We start from the raw sequence: 8,965 nt of genomic DNA, 5'->3' as shown, positions 1-8,965 counted from the left end.
ATAGATCAAGGGGCGATCGCCAAGCCACAACCTCAAGAAATGGGCGAGTGAGAAACAAGCAAGAATGAATAAAAGGATGTGCCTAAGATATTTGATCCATGTGAAGACCTTTGCTAGAGGATGAGTCATTTCAACTTTGTTGAGTCTTTTTCAATTGTTGTGTCTCCAATTTATCGAGTCTATTTAAGTCTTTTTCAATGTTGTGTTGTTGAGTCTTTCCCTTATTTTGTTGTTGAGTTATGTTCCTTTGAATTTTCAAATCAACGTTATTTCACTTTCAATAAAGACGGCCATTCAAATATGACATGTATCATGTGATCTCTTTAACTAGTTTTGAAATGAATGAATCTTTAAACATAAAAAACATTGGTTAATCCAAATAAGGAATCAAAAGATGAGATCATCTTAGTTCATTCAATCATAAAGAGCAAGCATGAATGTGAGAAAGAGCGTGAGAGAGAAATTAAAAAAAAAACTTTGATCAAGTGAGAGAGTACACAAGAATGAGAATGATGAGTGATGAGAGATTCCTTAAAGAACAAACCATAAGTGAGTTCAAAGATGGGAAAGAGAAATTGAATGAATAACTTGTTGTTTCACATGGATGACACTACGGTGATGAGAAATTGATGAGATGAAAAGGCTAATGTAGGTTTGGAAAGGCTAAGCAATCAAGGTTGAAGGGATGAGAAGCCATCTTTCTGCTACCCTTTTTACAATGAGAGATTATTTCCACTTGCTAACCCTGTTAAGCCTAAATGAATTCTTTCTTTATACCCATGCCAAGAGATTACCCCTTACACTAAGGGCATATTCTTAAGAGATGGTGATTTGAAAGGTAACCCCTTAACATTAGGGGTATACTCTAATATTTGAAAGGATCAACACTATTATAGGGGCAAGTTTTGTGGTTGAATGATAGAGGGATGTGATGATGATTTATAAATGAAAAAAATACCCCTTTTTCCCAACAAGGGGCATAGAAAAAAGAAAAAGAAAAAAAGAGAGAGAATAACAAAGAAAAGAAAAGGAAAAGGAAAAGGAAAAGGGGAGATACAAGAAAGAAAGAGAGGAAAAGGGAATGAAAGTGAGAATTAAAATGGACAAGGAAAAATGGATGAAAAAGAAGAAAACAATGCAAGCACGAGATGAGTAGTAATCCTTGGCAATTAGGATACCTTGAGAATAAAATTGAATTTGAGCCTCAAATACCTTTTCTTTCTTAAGCTTTAGAATCTTAGCCTCGTTATGATCCAAAAACAAGTCCTCTCTAATCAGTTGAGATTTTTTAGCCCTATGAAATTTGGAAAGCCTAGCCTTAGTATTGAAAAGAAAAAAAGAGAAAAAAGAAAAGGAAAAAAAGAAAGAAAAGAAAGAAGAAAGGCCCACTAGGTTGAAAACTTGAAAGGGCAGCTTAGACTGAAGTTAGGGCACCTTGAAAAGAAGTGAAGAAGAGCAACAAGGAAAATGGTGAACTCACTCCAAGCTAGGGGAAAATCACGAATGAGAATGATAAAGGAATAAACACACAAGGGAAGATGAGACTAGCTCCATGCTAAAGACACTATGATGAGGAGATAAGAGAAAAGTGACCATACATGAGAGATGACTTGATTTAGGGGAATACAAGAAGAGAGAAATGAGAGAAGTGAGATGTGCATGTTAAACAAGGACAATGATCGAGTTGACTAGAGATGATCAAATTTTAAATTCGTATTTGGACTAATCAATGAAGATGGTAGGTGATTCATGCAAAATTAGTTCAAAGAGAATATGCATTGATGTGCAAAATCACTTGGATCCATGATCACTTGTTTTTTTTACCTCATTTCTTCAATTCCTCCAAATTTTCTTCAAGGTCCTCTTTGTATTCAAATCATGTTGTGCTTTACTATCTCTAAACTCTTGTTATGCTTGAAGCTTCCTTAGTTTAGAGTCTCTTTCAACTTGTTGTGTTTATAAATATCCATTTGCCTCAAAACTCTTGTCGTGTTTGAAACTTTATTGGTCTAGAATCTCTTTCAACTACATTTGACCTACATCTAGAGGTGTTAGGAATTCTAGGGAATTGATAGTCATCCAAAGTCAAAAGGTGCATAATAAGTTAATGAAGTGAATGAATGATGTGTTGAGTAAATATGTGCCCCCATGAATAGAAAAGAATGCAATGAACCCATGACCTAATCAACTCTTCTTTGCTAATGCTCTAATTGGGAAAATGCTTTTTTTATAAGTCCAAAAAAATGGGAAAGAAAATTAAAAAAAAAGAAGGTGCAATGTTGAAAATAAAGAAAAAAGAAAAAAAAAATTGAAAGATGAATATCCAAAAAGAAATGAGGAATTGGAAAATGAGAGAAGAAAAAGAGAGGATAAAGATGAAGATGAGAAAAGAGAGAATAAAAGAAAAGAAGAGAAAAAAAGAAAAAGAAAAAGGTAAGAGGAGAAAAAGAAATGATGAGAAGATAAGAATGAGAGATTATAAAAGAGAGGAGAGAGAAAAAAAAAAAAGAAAAGGAAAAAATGATGAGAAGATAACAAAAGAAGGAAAAAAGAAAAAGAAAAAGAAAAGAGAGATGAAAAAAGTGAAGAGAAGATTTTGAGGAATGATGTGACATGTTGTGCCTATGGTTTAGTCCTGATGTATTTGGACCAAATATGATGTGACTCGTTGTGATTTGTTCTGTCTTGATGTGTTTAGACCAAACTTGATGATGCCTATTGTGATTTGGTTTTATTCTAATGTGTTTAGATTGAACCTAATGTGAAGTGTTGTGATTGGTTCTATCCTGATGTGCGTGGACCTAACCTAATGCCATTCGTTGTACCTTGGTTTTGTCCTGATGTGTGGACCAAACCTGATGTGAATCGTTGTGTTGATGTGAGGAGAAATCTAAGAGATTCAAGGAAGCTTCAAAATTCAAAGATGAATTCAATAATTCAAGAGAGAGATTGGCGCTTAAGAAGAAAATCAAGAATTTCAAAAGTTTAAAGAGAATTTCAAAAGAAAAGATTTCAAGTTTCAAAAATTCAAGAGAGATTTCAAAAATGGAAGAAAGTTTTCAAAAATGGACAGATTTGAATGATGAATTTCTTAAATGATTTTGATTCCTTAAATAATGATTTTTTTTTGGAAATAAATGATATAAGTCTTGAAGATGTGTGATGTTGAGTCTCTGGAGCTTTTTTTTTTTTTAATGATATTGTTAGGACATATGTGGTTCACTTGTTAAAGAACATATGTCATTCTTTTATGAAATTGGCTAATCCTTTAACAAAATGCACTCAACTTGTAATTGGGTAGTTCTAGATGTTTTTAATATTTTAAGAAACAAGGTTTCAAGATCAAGTGTTAAAGTCATCAAGTCTGTTCAAGAAACAAGCTTAAGAAGTGCTGAATCATTAAAGCTCGACACCTACTCGATAGCTGCTTGACAGCTTCTATCTGTTGAGGTTTACTAAAATCAGAAATTCTGATATGATTTCTTGGGATCCGTGGATGTGTCTTTGGGCCTTCTTTTTTTCTAACCTTAGGCATATAAAAGGATTGTTTTAAGGGCCGTCAAAGGGTACACAAGTTGCACAAGCATTGAGCAAACTCTGTTCAAGCAAATTGTGACCTTAGACAAAGTTTTGCCCTAGTTCATCTCTTCTGAAGAGATTGCTGTGTATGTACACCTTTGGGTTTTGTGACCAAGCATCTTCTTGATCTGCATTGTGGATGAATTGAAGAACTTTGCAACCAACAACTCTTTTTAGTTGGTGATTGAAGTTGCGTACTGGGATCCGCGCATTGGTTAGTCACGTACTTAGGAGCCGTGCATCAAAATGGGGAAACTGTCACTACAGAACAAGTCCAATTCGGTATTGGGGTAAGGGTTCAACTGTAAATTGGTAAGGTACTTGGGATTCCTTTACTTGTAACCGCTTGTTGTGATAATAGTGGAGTTTCAAGAGTGGTGACCTAAAAATCACCCAGTAGGGTTTTTGCCATCAGGTTTTCTCCATTCATAAACAAATCACCGTGTTATTTATTTTCCACTGCATAATTAGTTTATTGGTGATTTGTTTGTGTTACCACGCGTTTGCATGTTAAATTGATTAATTAATAACTTGACTAATTAATTAATTAATTTAATCACAAGGGGTCAATACGTTTTTGGCCTATCAAGTGGTATCAGAATAGGCACACTCTGATTAGGTTTAATCTTTGTTGTGTTGATCCATTGACCCCTATTTGTCATGGATAGAGGACAGTCATTAATCATACCTCTTTTATTTGATGGCACTAACTATGCATACTAGTAAGTATGTATGAGAGCTTTCTTGTAGTCTTTAGATGAAAAGGTGTGGAAAGCTGTCGAGATTGGTTGGACCAAGCCAAAAGAAGCGCCGGCCGATTGGGATGAAGCAAAGATTAAGGCAGTAAACTTCAACAGCAGAACGTTGAATGCCTTATTCAGTGCAGTCACCAATGAGGAGTTTAAGGAGATATCCTCCACAGAAACTACAAAGGAAGCATGGACCATCCTCCAGACAACCTATGAGGGTACAAAGGCTGTCATGGATTCAAAGTTTCAAAGACTCATTACAAGCTTTGAAGAAATAAAGACAGAGGAGGATGAGTCGTTCGGTGAGTTCTATGCTAAGTTCAAGGACATAGTGAACTCAACTTTTAATCTTGGGAAAACCATTCCTGAACCCAAGATTGTGAGGAAAGTGCTCAGATCTCTACCTGAGAGATTCCATGCGAAGATTACTGTTATAGAGGAATCAAAGGACATTGACAAGATTCCTCTAATTGAGCTGGTTGGAAACTTGCAGACCTACGAACTAGGATTATCTAGGATTGGCAATTCGGGTAAAGGCAAGAGCATGGGCTTGAAGGCAAAGAGCAATGACACAAATGTCTTTCGATGATAAAGATTCCAAGATGAAATCCTACATTACAAGGCAGTTCAAGAAGTTTATGAAGAATGCCAATGGGAGGAGTTTCAATAAGGACTGTAGACAATCTAGTTCTTTTCAGTCTAAGGGTCAAGACAAAGGGAAAAAGGATGCTAAAGATGGCGGTCAGTATACTGTTCCTGCAGGACCAAAGTGTTTTGGGTGTCATGGATTTGGTCACATGAAGCAAGAATGTCCCACAACATATCTCAAGAGCATTGGAAAGAGTAAGGCACTTGTTGCAACCTTAAGTGACACTGAGCCTGAAAGTGATTCCAACAATGAGGATGATGGAATATTAAATGCCTTCACTGCCACAATCAATCCTACTGAAGGGATTGTTGAAGAAGTGGACGAAGAAGAAGAACTGGTGGAGTCTAAATTTGAGAAGATGTGATGATCAAGATGATATCCATACAGCCTATGAGAATCTTTACAAGCTTTCTGAGAAGCGTGAGAAACTGTATAAGCTGGCCACCAAGAAGCTCAGTGATGTGGAGCTTGATCGTGAGGAGCTTTCCACAAAGTTTGATGAAGCTAATCAAATGATTGGTGCACTGAGGTTTGAGAACAATTTCTTGGCGGAGAAGACCAAGAAGCTTAAAGCGGAGCTGTTTCAAGTCAGAGCTCAATTGGAAAGGACTTCAAGTGCAAAGCTTGATGAGATGCTTAGCATTCAAAAATCTGCTTCAAATCGAACAGGTTTAGGGTATGGTCTTTCTTCCTCTAATATTGCTTCTACTAGTGCTACTGTTTTTGTTTCTCCTGCTAATAATACTGAAATTGAGAATACTGATGTTAAAACTGAATTAGCTAGTGAAAACTTAGACAAGGGTAAATCTATCTTAGAAGCACCCCCTAAGCAGGATAAGAAAAATGTTAAAAACCTTAGGGCTAAGAAGGCTAACTCTTGCCTAAATAGAAGAAACAGCATCTTTGTCATCATTGTGGAGCTGCCGGTCATACTTGACCAAATTGCTGGCATGATCGCATCTAGAAGCCAGAATCAGCTTCAATCCTCTCTTGCTCCTCTTGGTGATCTTCTCAAAGCGCTCATGTTCCTTTCAAACTTGAACGGTTTCAATTCTTCCCCCTCATCGCTGGTTCAAGGGTTTAATCAAAGGAAAGGTTTTTTCAAGGTGTCAAAGAAAAATGACTCTAAGTGATTTTATCACTTTCTTCTATCTTTTTGTTTTTGTTTGCTGCATTACTTGTATGTTTTGCATTTATTTTGAGTCAGTATAGTTTTATGCTTTGCTTGTTTAACATGCTTTGCTTGTATGTTTTGCATTTATTTTGTTTAACATGTTTTTGCTTGTTTGTTTTTTAGTTTTGTTTATTTTGTTTTTCATATAAAAAAATGAAAAAAAAAATTGAAAAATTAGAAAAATGTAGTGAACTAGATTGTCAAGAACTCTCTCTTGTACATTCGAGACTGCATAAATCCTACATTGGGGCAGTTTATCTTTAAGCACCTCATTCAGCACCTCTAGATATCTTGAGCCACATTTTCTAAAGCCTGGTTTACCCGGTTTAGGGGTCAGTTCAGCCCTGGTAATCAGAGTTCACAACAAAAAGACGCTAGAGCCCATTCTCAGCCATGTGGTAGCTTTTTTAGCTTATTTTGAGGACGAAGGGAGTCATTTCCCATAAGGTCACCCCAAGAAGCCTGTCTTTGAATCATTAAGCCCGCTTAGGCAATAACAGGAGCAATCAGTGCATACAACCTCATGGCGTGTTTAAGGAGATTTCATTCAGAATGTCTATATTCATTACTAGCATTTGGTATGTTTTATGAAGTCGAGGCCATTTTCAGCTAGTCTGTAGGCTTAGAACCCCGCAAAACCCTAAACTGGGGCAATTTATTTTGCCTGGTTCCCTCCCCCTTGTCCAATATACAAGAATAGGCCCATCCCACTGAGGATGTGTCTCTCATGTTGAGAATCGCATGAAACCCTAAACTGGGACAGTTTATTTCATGCAATCTCTCCATTCTTTCTTCCCTCTAGTGAGAAGATCATTGTCAAAATCCTTTGATAAACCTGTGAAGCTATGGTGCAATACAAATGAGTGTGACATAAGCTGGTTCAAAACCACCATCCACGATGAAAATGTGATAGTGTAGGCATACATCAGCTGGCTTTGAAAGGCGACACCCAGAATTATACATGTAAGTCCTACCTAAAGGCTTTGTTTCTTACACACATTAGTAGCCTTCTAAAAGGCAATTTCTAGAATCATACATGTAAGCCCTACCAAAAGGCATTGCTTCTCACATATGTCTACAGCCCTCTCAAAGGCGATTTCTCTATGGTGATACGGCAGCCCTTTCAAAGGCGATTTTCTAGAGTCATGCATGTAAGCCCTACCAAAAGGCATTGTTTCTCACATATGTCTACAGCCTTTACATATGTCACATAAGTCCTAACAAGAGCCATTGTTTCATACATACCATAAAGCAAAGAGATAATATCATAGATCAAGGCCCACTGTGGGGCAATACAATACACACATGTCCAGGCCTATCTAGAGGTAATGAATAATGTACATACATAAATGGCCCATCATGGGGCAATGTCTACAAGATACATGAAAAATACATACAGGCCTATGCAGGGGCTACATCATGGTACAACAAAGGCTAACCCTACTAAGAATTGTCATCCCTAATATATTGGTAAGTATTGTTATCATCATCATCATTGTTGTTGGTAAAAGGGCCAATGGAAGGACCTGCATCACCTGAAGTGCTTGGAGTATACACTGGGTCCTAAGAAAGCCCTTGAGTTTGAGTAAAAGAGTCCCAACTACTTGGTGGACCAGGAGGAGCGGGCATATACCGGGGCTCGTATGGAGGAATAATGGGCCCCCTGCTTGGAATATGAGATGAAGGCGAAACAGGAATACGAGCCGTTCATAACTCTCCCATCAAAATCATGGTATAGCAATAAAGCATGGCTAGCTCACTCTGAAACTGGCTTCACTCTCTCTTTGCCATGGTAGCTCGAGCCTCCCTATATCTCTACTAGAGCTCCCTCTCCTGAGCTAATGCCCAAGTAGTCTCCCCCTGCATGTGTACCTCCTTAGTGACAGCAGTAGCCTCAAGCTCTGTCACTCTGGCCTGCAAAGCCTTTGCACGCAATCTCCACTTTGCTTCGAAGGCCACCTGAGCATGAATAATGCCTCCTAGCACTCTACCTTCACTCACAAGAACATCTCCAATGATAGGCCCCGTGGAGGACTCGCGAACCAAGTGGCATAATCCTTGGTGGTATCTACGTCGGCATCAAAAGAACTCGTTATGTACATTGAGTTATCTAGGACAACAGATTTGAATGACAAGCCAAGAAGAGGTAGATCTTTAGACACTCTAAAGACCGGCATGACCTGATGGAAGGTCCTCTCTGTAGAAAATACTCCCAACTCGACAAGGGCCAGAACCAGCGTCATATCCTCGACTGGCCAATGGCAATAGTAAGCTCTGGTTTCCCTAGCAGCGAGCCATTATAAGGGCAAACTACCTGTTGGTAAATCTAGTTTTGTGTCTCATACAAAACACACAGCGGAAGCAACAAACATGGATTTATTTCATCCAAGATTAATAACATGCATTATGTAAATTTCAAAATTTAAGAACAAGATAATGTACCTTGGTGCGGTAAAATTCAAAAAAAAAAAAAAGATTATAAGTACTTGCGAACACTTTTAATCTTCACTCCAATTCCACTTTACGTCCAAGAAGTGTGGTCTCTCAATCAGTTTCCAAGGGAGAATAATCAAGTTATTTCACTCACACATACACACCATTTCACAATGATGTCTCTCTTAAAAAAAAAAAAAAATTCTATATGTTTCTCCCTTTATAACTAACTGATCATCTGATTGGGCTGGCCTATTGGGCATTTCCAATTGAGCTTTAGTTTGTGGCTTGGAGTGAGACCAAAATGGACCAATAAAACACTAGTTCCAATGGACTTTGGGCTTTTCTATCAACTCTTGAAAAGTCCAAAGTTACCATTAA

The sequence above is a fragment of the Quercus suber genome, unplaced genomic scaffold (genome assembly GCF_002906115.3).
Source record: "Quercus suber isolate HL8 unplaced genomic scaffold, Cork oak 2.0 scaffold_87, whole genome shotgun sequence".
Lineage (NCBI taxonomy): Eukaryota > Viridiplantae > Streptophyta > Magnoliopsida > Fagales > Fagaceae > Quercus > Quercus suber.
This window is presented reverse-complemented; position numbering follows the sequence as displayed.